Below are 8,212 nucleotides of genomic sequence, written 5' to 3'. Positions count from 1 at the left end.
TGTAAGGATGAATTAGTCTGCATTTGGAGACTCTAAAGCAATGAGACCAACCCAGATGTCAGCAGGTGTGACATCATCTTGCTTGTCTATCACAACTGCAGCCCTGATCTCCAGCATGCCTAGACTATTTTGGAGGTAGTTGAAATGTGAGTTTGTACCATCTTAGTGTAGTGATCAACATCTTTGGGGGTCTCAGGCTCTTTTCCCTAACTCCCTACCTCTCCACCTGCATGTTTTTATTATTATGACCACTACAAAATTATTCCTTTTTCCTTACTAAGGGAAAAATTCTTTTGGGAAATATTTTCACAGATTTAAATAAAGAATGACTACTGATTCTAATCCTGCTTATTTCCATCTGAAATTGTCATCCACTTATTGAGATGGCTTTATGTGTAGCTGCTGATAAATGCGTGTTAGTATCTAGATGGGTAAAAAAAAAGTTATAAAATATTCACCTTTTCTCCCTTTCCTGTGAAATCAAGTTGTTCCCAGTGGCTTAGACAGAAATAAACATAGGCGAGATTCTACATTTAGTTATTCCTTGCCCTGGCCTCGCCAAAGGGTTTTTCTAAGAATCCCTTCCCACTGAGATGCAGTTTTGCCAGCATGACAAGAGATTTAAAAAGGCTCAAACCTCTGGATGCAAAACTCTTTATATAAGTTGAGCCAGCAGTGTGCATTTGCAGCCTGGAGGGCCAAACAGACCCTGAGCTGCATCAGAAGTGTGGCCAGCAGGTCGAGGGAGATGATTGTCCCCCTCTACTCCACTCTGGTGAGACCCCACCTGGAGTACTGCATCCAGTTCGGGAGTCCCCATTACAAGACATGTGGATGGATTTCTTGCTGACAAAGGACATGATTTGATAAACATGAGCAACCTGGGCTGCCAAGAGTGTCTTTGAGCCCATCTCAGAGGCAGGAACTAAGGCTGGTTAGCTCAGTTGGTTAGAGCATACTGCTAATAAGGCCAAGGTTGTGGCTTTGATCCCCACAGGGGCCATGTCCTGGGTTCTTGGTAGGGACTGTTGTGCACAGTTGTTTTTAGGCTTGAGGTGAGGAGAAAGTTCTTCACTGAGAGAGTCATTGGACACTGGAATGGGCTGCCCCGGGGAGGTGGTGGAGTCGCCGGGGAGGTGGTGGAGTCGCCGTGCGGTTGGACGTGGCACTTGGTGCCATGGTCTAGCCTTGAGCTCTGTGGTAAAGGGTTGGACTTGATGATCTGTGAGGTCTCTTCCAACCCTGATGATACTGTGATACTGTGAAACAAACCCCCATGTCAAGATGCAAGGGGACAGGATCAGCTGGCCACAGGAGGCTGACCCATAAATGTTTTTGCTAAGCCTTACCCTATCTGTATCTCACACAGAGCCTTAGCCTATCTATGCCTTACATGTGTACCAATCCCAAAGTAAGTTAGCTGTGCATATATTGTGGAGGGCTTCTAGGCCCCAAAATAGGCTTATTTATGCCTTGCCCTGCATGGGCATGTTTTTCTGCCCACACCAGAGGTAAGCACATTAAATGGATAAAAGGGGCGCAATAGGCCTGGTGCCACAAAGTCTGGTCTGCCCAGGACCCCTGGTTATAAACATGTTGTGTAAGCCCCCACACGCCCAGCTCGTGCCTGCCTAAAGTCCATGTGATTCCCATATTTGGAAAGTCCAGGCCTGTGTCTTTTGCCTATTATAGTATTGTTTGGTTGACTGCCAAAACCTGATTGGTCATTCTAGTGGCCAAAGGGCCATTAATCTCAGCCCACATTCAATAAACAGGGGTACACAGGTAAACAATGTGTGCGGGATCCCTGCATTGCTTGCCTGCCTGCCTACTCACTTGCAGAGCTCACTTAAGCCTGCCTGTATATATGTGGAGCCCATAGTCTCCCAGCCAGCTGTGCACACTTTCACGCCACTGTGGTGAGTTATCAGGACCAGATTCTGAATTACCTACCTTTACCTACAGAGCTCAGTCTCCCATGCAGCCGTGTATGCTATTGCATGCCCACTGCCTTATCACTACTTGGCAAGCGTGCCACTGCCGCTTAGTTAACCAGTAGCAGACCCCAATTGTCTGCATGCGATGGGCTTGCTAGCCAGCATGAAATTGTGCTGAGACAGCATAACATCCTGCCTCTGCACCTGAAGGTACTGCCTAAGAATCCCTGGACAGAGCATCCAGAAGAAGCCAGCAGCACAAGGTCATTTCCCCAGAAACAGGGAAGAATCTCCTTTTTCTGAAGCCAGGAGGATTCCAGACTCAAAGTCCATGGGCAAAGACTCCCCTGAAGTTTGGATGCTAGTAATACACTGTGATGTAGCCCCGGAGGGTGATTATTGATTCATCAGAATTGTGAGTGAATGCTTTAATGTTTCTGTAATATCTATTGCCTCCTGCCATAGAGCAGAAAGAGCTTTCAGCCCACCAGCTGGGCAAGCAGCATATAGACCTCAAGCAGCATTTGCTGTGGGGAAAACTCCTCTCTCTGTTTATAGTTTTAACTGTTTGCTAGTTATTAATAAGTTATGGTGCGGTATTAATCCTAGAAAGTCTTCCATAACCATGTAGAATCCTATTAATATCAATATACAGTGGTTGGGGGTGGCGAGACTTCAGAATATTGAGTTTAACAAATATATATTTTTATAAAGTATTATCTCGCACCAATTAATTTCTCCCCTCCACCAAGATCGGTGCCAGGGGGTAGGAAGCAAAGTGAATTAACAAGAGAAATAGCATAGAGGCTAGAGAGAAAAAAAATGCAGCTCAGACCTCCCAGGCAGAAGTGCCTTATCTCTGTTTGGATTCTTGTTCTATACCTCTTAGCAAGCCTATGAGTGAAGTAGACATCACCCTTGTTTTCTCTTTCACAACCTGTAATCTAGTCCTTCCCACCAAAACATTCTAGCTAGCTTCAAACTAGCACAATCCACCGCTGACTATGTCACTCAGAGTATTGCTGAGAACTATCTGATCTAATCTAAAACAATATTTACACTAAAGAATATTACAACTTCAGTTCACACTTCATTTCTACTATCTGAGATGTAGGTGATTCAAAAGTTCAGAAAACAGTGAACAGTTTGTCTCTTCACAGATGAGATGAAAACAGGGACTCCCAGGTGACGTTGGGTTCATGCTCACGTACTGTAGATTCTCTCGTAGATTCTTTCATTGGATGCCGATGGTACTTAGAACAGAAAACACCTAACAGATTGTATTATACACCCTAAATTTAAACTCTCTAAGCTAAGGTTAGATTTCTCTGGGGAATACACTGGATTTCACCATTCTCCTACACTACCCAGCAGGTATGACCAGGACCTTCAGCAGACACCACCCCTCGGACAGGTTTCCCTGTGCCAGAAGGAGAAAATACCCAAACAGTTTTCCCTAACAGATTCTTTTCACATACAACAGGAACTTTATCACCCTCTACTGTTTGGACCAAATCTGATTGTGCAGGTCCTGCTCTGTTTGCTGAACCTCTACTATTTACCAACTAGGTTGCTTGTGCTAAATGCTCGTCCCATTTTTTTAGAATTCCACCCCCCATGGCCTTTAAGGTAGTTTTCAGCAAACCATTGACGTCTTCAATCTTTCCTGAAGCTGGTGTATGAGTCAGTGTAGAGGTAAAGGATAGGCCCTAATTTTCGCGTTCAGCCACATCAAGAACAATCTGGACAACTTTTATCTCAGCAAATTGACCGGATTCTCCTTCTCCATCTCTCGCTTCAGTAACTCTCCTGGTAGGACTACAGACTGTTGACTTCCATCTTTGCTTGTTCCCAACAAGACAACAGGAACCGTCTGTGAACAAAGCATAGTTCTTTTCCTGACCAGAGAGATCACCATAGGGAGGAGCTTCTTCAGCATGGATTATTTTCTCCTCTGGAGGTTTGGTACAGTCTGTGCCTTCTGGCCAGCTGGAGATCACCTCCACTAGGCCAGGACAATCAAGATTACCCATTCGTGCTCGTTGGGTTATCAAAGCCATCCATTTAGACCCAACTGCATCTGTGGCATGATGCGGTGATGAATTCTTGCCTTTGAACATGCAGTTTAGAACTGGCAATCTGAGAGCTAAAAGCAATTGTGATTCAGTTCCAATAACTTAGAATCATAGAATCAATGAGGTTGGAAGAGACCTCCAAGATCATCCAGTCCAACCTATCACCCAGCCCTAACCAGTCAACTAGGCCATAGCACCAAGTGCTCATCCAGACTTTTCTTGAAGACCTCAAGGGACAGTGCCTCCACCACCTCCCTGGGCAGCCCATTCCAATGACAAATCACTCTCTCTGGGAAGAACTTCCTCCTAACATCCAGCTTATACCTACCCTGGCACAACTTGAGACTGTGTCCCCTTGTTCTATTGCTGGTTGCCTGGGAGAAGAGACCATCACCCATCTGGCTACAATGTCCCTTCAGGTAACTGTAGACAGCAATGAGGTCACCCCTGAGCCTCCTCTTCTCCAGGATAAACAACCCCAGCTCCCTCAACCTCTCCTCATAGGGTTTGTGTTCCAGGCCTGTCACCAGCTTTGTCGCCCTTCTCTGGACATGCTCCAGCACCTTAACATCTCTCTTGAATTGAGGGGCCCAGAACTGGACACAGTACTCAAGGTGTGGCCTGACCAGTGCTGAGTACAGGGGAAGAATAACCTCCTTTGTCCTACTGGCCACACTGTTCCTGATGCAGGCCAGGATGCCATTGGCTCTCTTGGCCACCTGGGCACACTGCTGGATCATCTTCAGCTTACTATATATCAGTACCCCAAGGTCCCTTTCTGCCTGGCTGCTTTCCAGTCACTCTGTCCCCAGTCTGTAATGCTGCTTGGGGTTGTTGTGGCCAAAGTGCAGAACCCTGCACTTGGCCTTGTTAAATCTCACCCCATTGGCCTCTGCCCACCCATCCAGCCTGTCCAGGTCCCTCTGCAGAGCTCTCCTACCTTCCAACAGATCAACACCTGCTCCTAGCTTGTTGTCATCTGCAAACTTAATGATGCTGGACTCAATCCCCTCATCCAGATCATCAATAAAGATATTGAATAGGACTGGGCCCAGCACTGATCCTTGGGGAACACCACTAGTGACTGGCTGCCAACTGGATGTGGCACCATTCACCACCACTCTCTGGGTTCTGCCATCCAGCCAGTTCTTGATCCAGCATAGAGTGAATCTGTCCAAGCCATGAGCTTCTAGCTTGGCTAGGAGCTTCTTATGGCAGACAGTGTCAAAGGCTTTGCTGAAGTCCATGAAATTAAACCACGAAAAACTTCAAAAGTGGCTTTCACTCCTTCATAGGCTGCTAGTATCTCTTTCTCTGTTGGGGTGTTATTTGCCTCTGAACCTCTGTAGCTATGACACCAGAAACCAAGTGGACAACCACATGTCTCATTTGGAGTTTTCTGCCAAAGGTTCCAAGTCGGACCATTCATAGAATCATAGAATCATAGAATCAACCAGGTTGGAAGAGACCTCCAAGATCATTCAGTCCAACCTATCACCCAGCCCTAGCCAGTCAACTAGACCATGGCACTGAGTGCCTCATCCAGTCTTTTCTTGAACACCTCCAGGGACGGTGCCTCCACCACCTCCCTGGGCAGCCCATTCCAGTGGGAAATCACTCTCTCTGTGAAGAACTTCTTCCTAACATCCAGCCTATACCTACCCCGGCACAAGTTGAGACTGTGTCCCCTTGTTCTATTGCTGGTTACCTGGGAGAAGAGGCCAACCCCCACCTGGCTACAATGCCCCTTCAGGTAGTTGTAGGCAGTAATAAGATCACCCCTGAGCCTCCTCTTCTCCAGGCTAAACAGGCCCAGCTCCCTCAACCTCTCCTCATAGGGTTTGTGTTCCAGGCCCCTCACCAGCTTCGTTGCCCTTCTCTGGACATGTTCCAGCACCTCAACATCTTTCTTGAATTGAGGGGCCCAGAACTGGACACAGTACTCAAGGTGTGGCCTGACCAGTGCTGAGTACAGGGGAAGAATAACCTCCCTTGTCCTACTGGCCACACTGTTCCTGATGCAGGCCAGGATGCCATTGGCTCTCTTGGCCACCTGGGCACACTGCTGGATCATCTTCAGCTTACTATCTATCAGTACCCCCAGGTCCCTTTCCTCCTGGCTGCTCTCCAGCCACTCAGTCCCCAGCCTATAGCGCTGCTTGGGGTTATTGTGGCCGAAGTGCAGAACCCTGCACTTGGCCTTGTTAAATCTCATCCCATTGGCCTCTGCCCACCCATCCAGCCTGTCCAGGTCCCTCTGCAGGGCTCTCCTACCTTCCAACAGATCAACACCTGCTCCTAGATTGGTGTCATCTGCAAACTTACTGATGCTGGACTCAATGCCCTCGTCCAGATCATCAATAAAGATATTGAACAGGACTGGGCCTAGCACTGATCCTTGGGGAACACCACTTGTGACTGGCTGCCAACTGAATGTGGCACCATTCACCACCACTCTCTGAGCTCTGCCATCCAGCCAGTTCTTGATCCAGCACAGAGTGAATCTGTCCAAACCATGAGCTGCCAGCTTGGCCAGGAGCTTCTTGTGGCAGACAGTGTCAAAGGCTTTGCTGAAGTCCAAGTAGACTACATCCACAGCCTTCCCCACATTCACCAGGCGGGTAACCTGATCATAAAAGGAGATCAGGTTGGTGAGACAGGACCTGCCCTTCCTAAACCCATGCTGGCTGGGCCTGATCCCTTGGCCATCCTGTAGGTGCTTTGTGATGGCACCCAAGATGACCTGTTTCATGACCTTGCCTGGCACTGAGGTCAGGCTGACAGGTCTGTAGTTTTCTGGCTCCTCCTTACGACCCTTCTTGTGTATGGGAATCACATTGGCCAGCTTCCAGTCTTCAGGGACCTCTCCAGTGAGCCAGGACTGCTGATAAATGATGGAGAGTGTCTTGGCCAGCTCAGCTGCCAGCTCTCTCAGCACCCTAGGGTGGATCCCATCCGGTCCCATGGACTTGTGAGGATCCAAGTGACTTAGCAGATCCCTTACTGCTTCCTCATGGATTAGAGGGGGACTGTACTGGTCCCTGACTCCATCCACCACTTCAGGAGTCCAGCTGTCCTGGAGACAACCTGTCCCACTAGTGAAGATTGAGGCAAAGAAGGTGTTAAGCCCCTCTGCCTTTTCCTCATCCTTTGTCACTATGTTCCCCTCTCTATCTAATAAGGACTGGAGGTTGTCCTTGGCCCTTCTCTTGCCATTCATATATTTAAAGAAACACTTTTTATTTTCCTTGGCAGCCGTGGCCAGCCTGAGCTCCAAGTGGGCTTTTGCCTCTCTAATTTTTCCTCTACAAGACTTAGCAACCTCCTTGAACTTCTCTTGGGACACCTCCCCTCTTTTCCAAAGGTGATACACTCTCTTTTTAATCTTTAATACCTTCAGCAGCTCCCTGCCCATCCAGCCTGGCTGCCTCCCTCGTTGGCTCATCTTCCAGCTCAGTGGCACTGCCTGCTCCTGTGCCTTCAGGAGTTCTTTCTTGAAGCAGGTCCAACCTTCCTGGACCCCTTTGTTTCTAAGGGCTATTTCCCAAGGAACTTTCTGAATTAGTTCCTTAAATAGGCTGAAGTCTGCCCTTTGGAAGTCCAGTGTGGAGGTTCTGTTGATGCCCCTCCTGGTTTCTCCATGTATTGAAAACTCTATAATTTCATGGTCACTGGACCCCAGGCAGCCTCCAACCACCACATCCCCTACCAGCCCCTCTCTATTTGTGAGCAGCAGGTCAAGCAGGGCTGCCCCCCTGGTAGGCTCACGTAACAGCTGGGATAGGAAGTTGTCTTCCACACATTGCAGAAACCTTCTAGACTGCTTCTTCTCTGCAGTGTTTAAGTCCCAGCAGATGTCTGGTAGGTTAAAGTCGCCCACCAGAACAAGGGCAGGTGATCTTGAGGCAGCCTCCAGTTGCTTAAAGAGTAATAAATCAACCTCTTCTTCCTGGTTGGGTGGTCTGTAACAGACTCCAACCAGGATATCAGCCTTGTTGGCCTTCGCCTTAAGTCTCACCCATAATGACTCAACTTGAACATCTTTGATTTCTACCTCCATGACATCCAGAGCATCCCTAATATACAGAGCCACTCCCCCACCCTTTCTCCCTTGCCCGTCTCTCCTGAAGAGTCTGTAGCCATTGATTACAGCACACCAATCATGTGAGCTATCCCACCATGTTTCAGTGATGGCAACAA

Source organism: Pogoniulus pusillus, chromosome 2 (assembly GCF_015220805.1).
Source record: "Pogoniulus pusillus isolate bPogPus1 chromosome 2, bPogPus1.pri, whole genome shotgun sequence".
Lineage (NCBI taxonomy): Eukaryota > Metazoa > Chordata > Aves > Piciformes > Lybiidae > Pogoniulus > Pogoniulus pusillus.
This window is presented reverse-complemented; position numbering follows the sequence as displayed.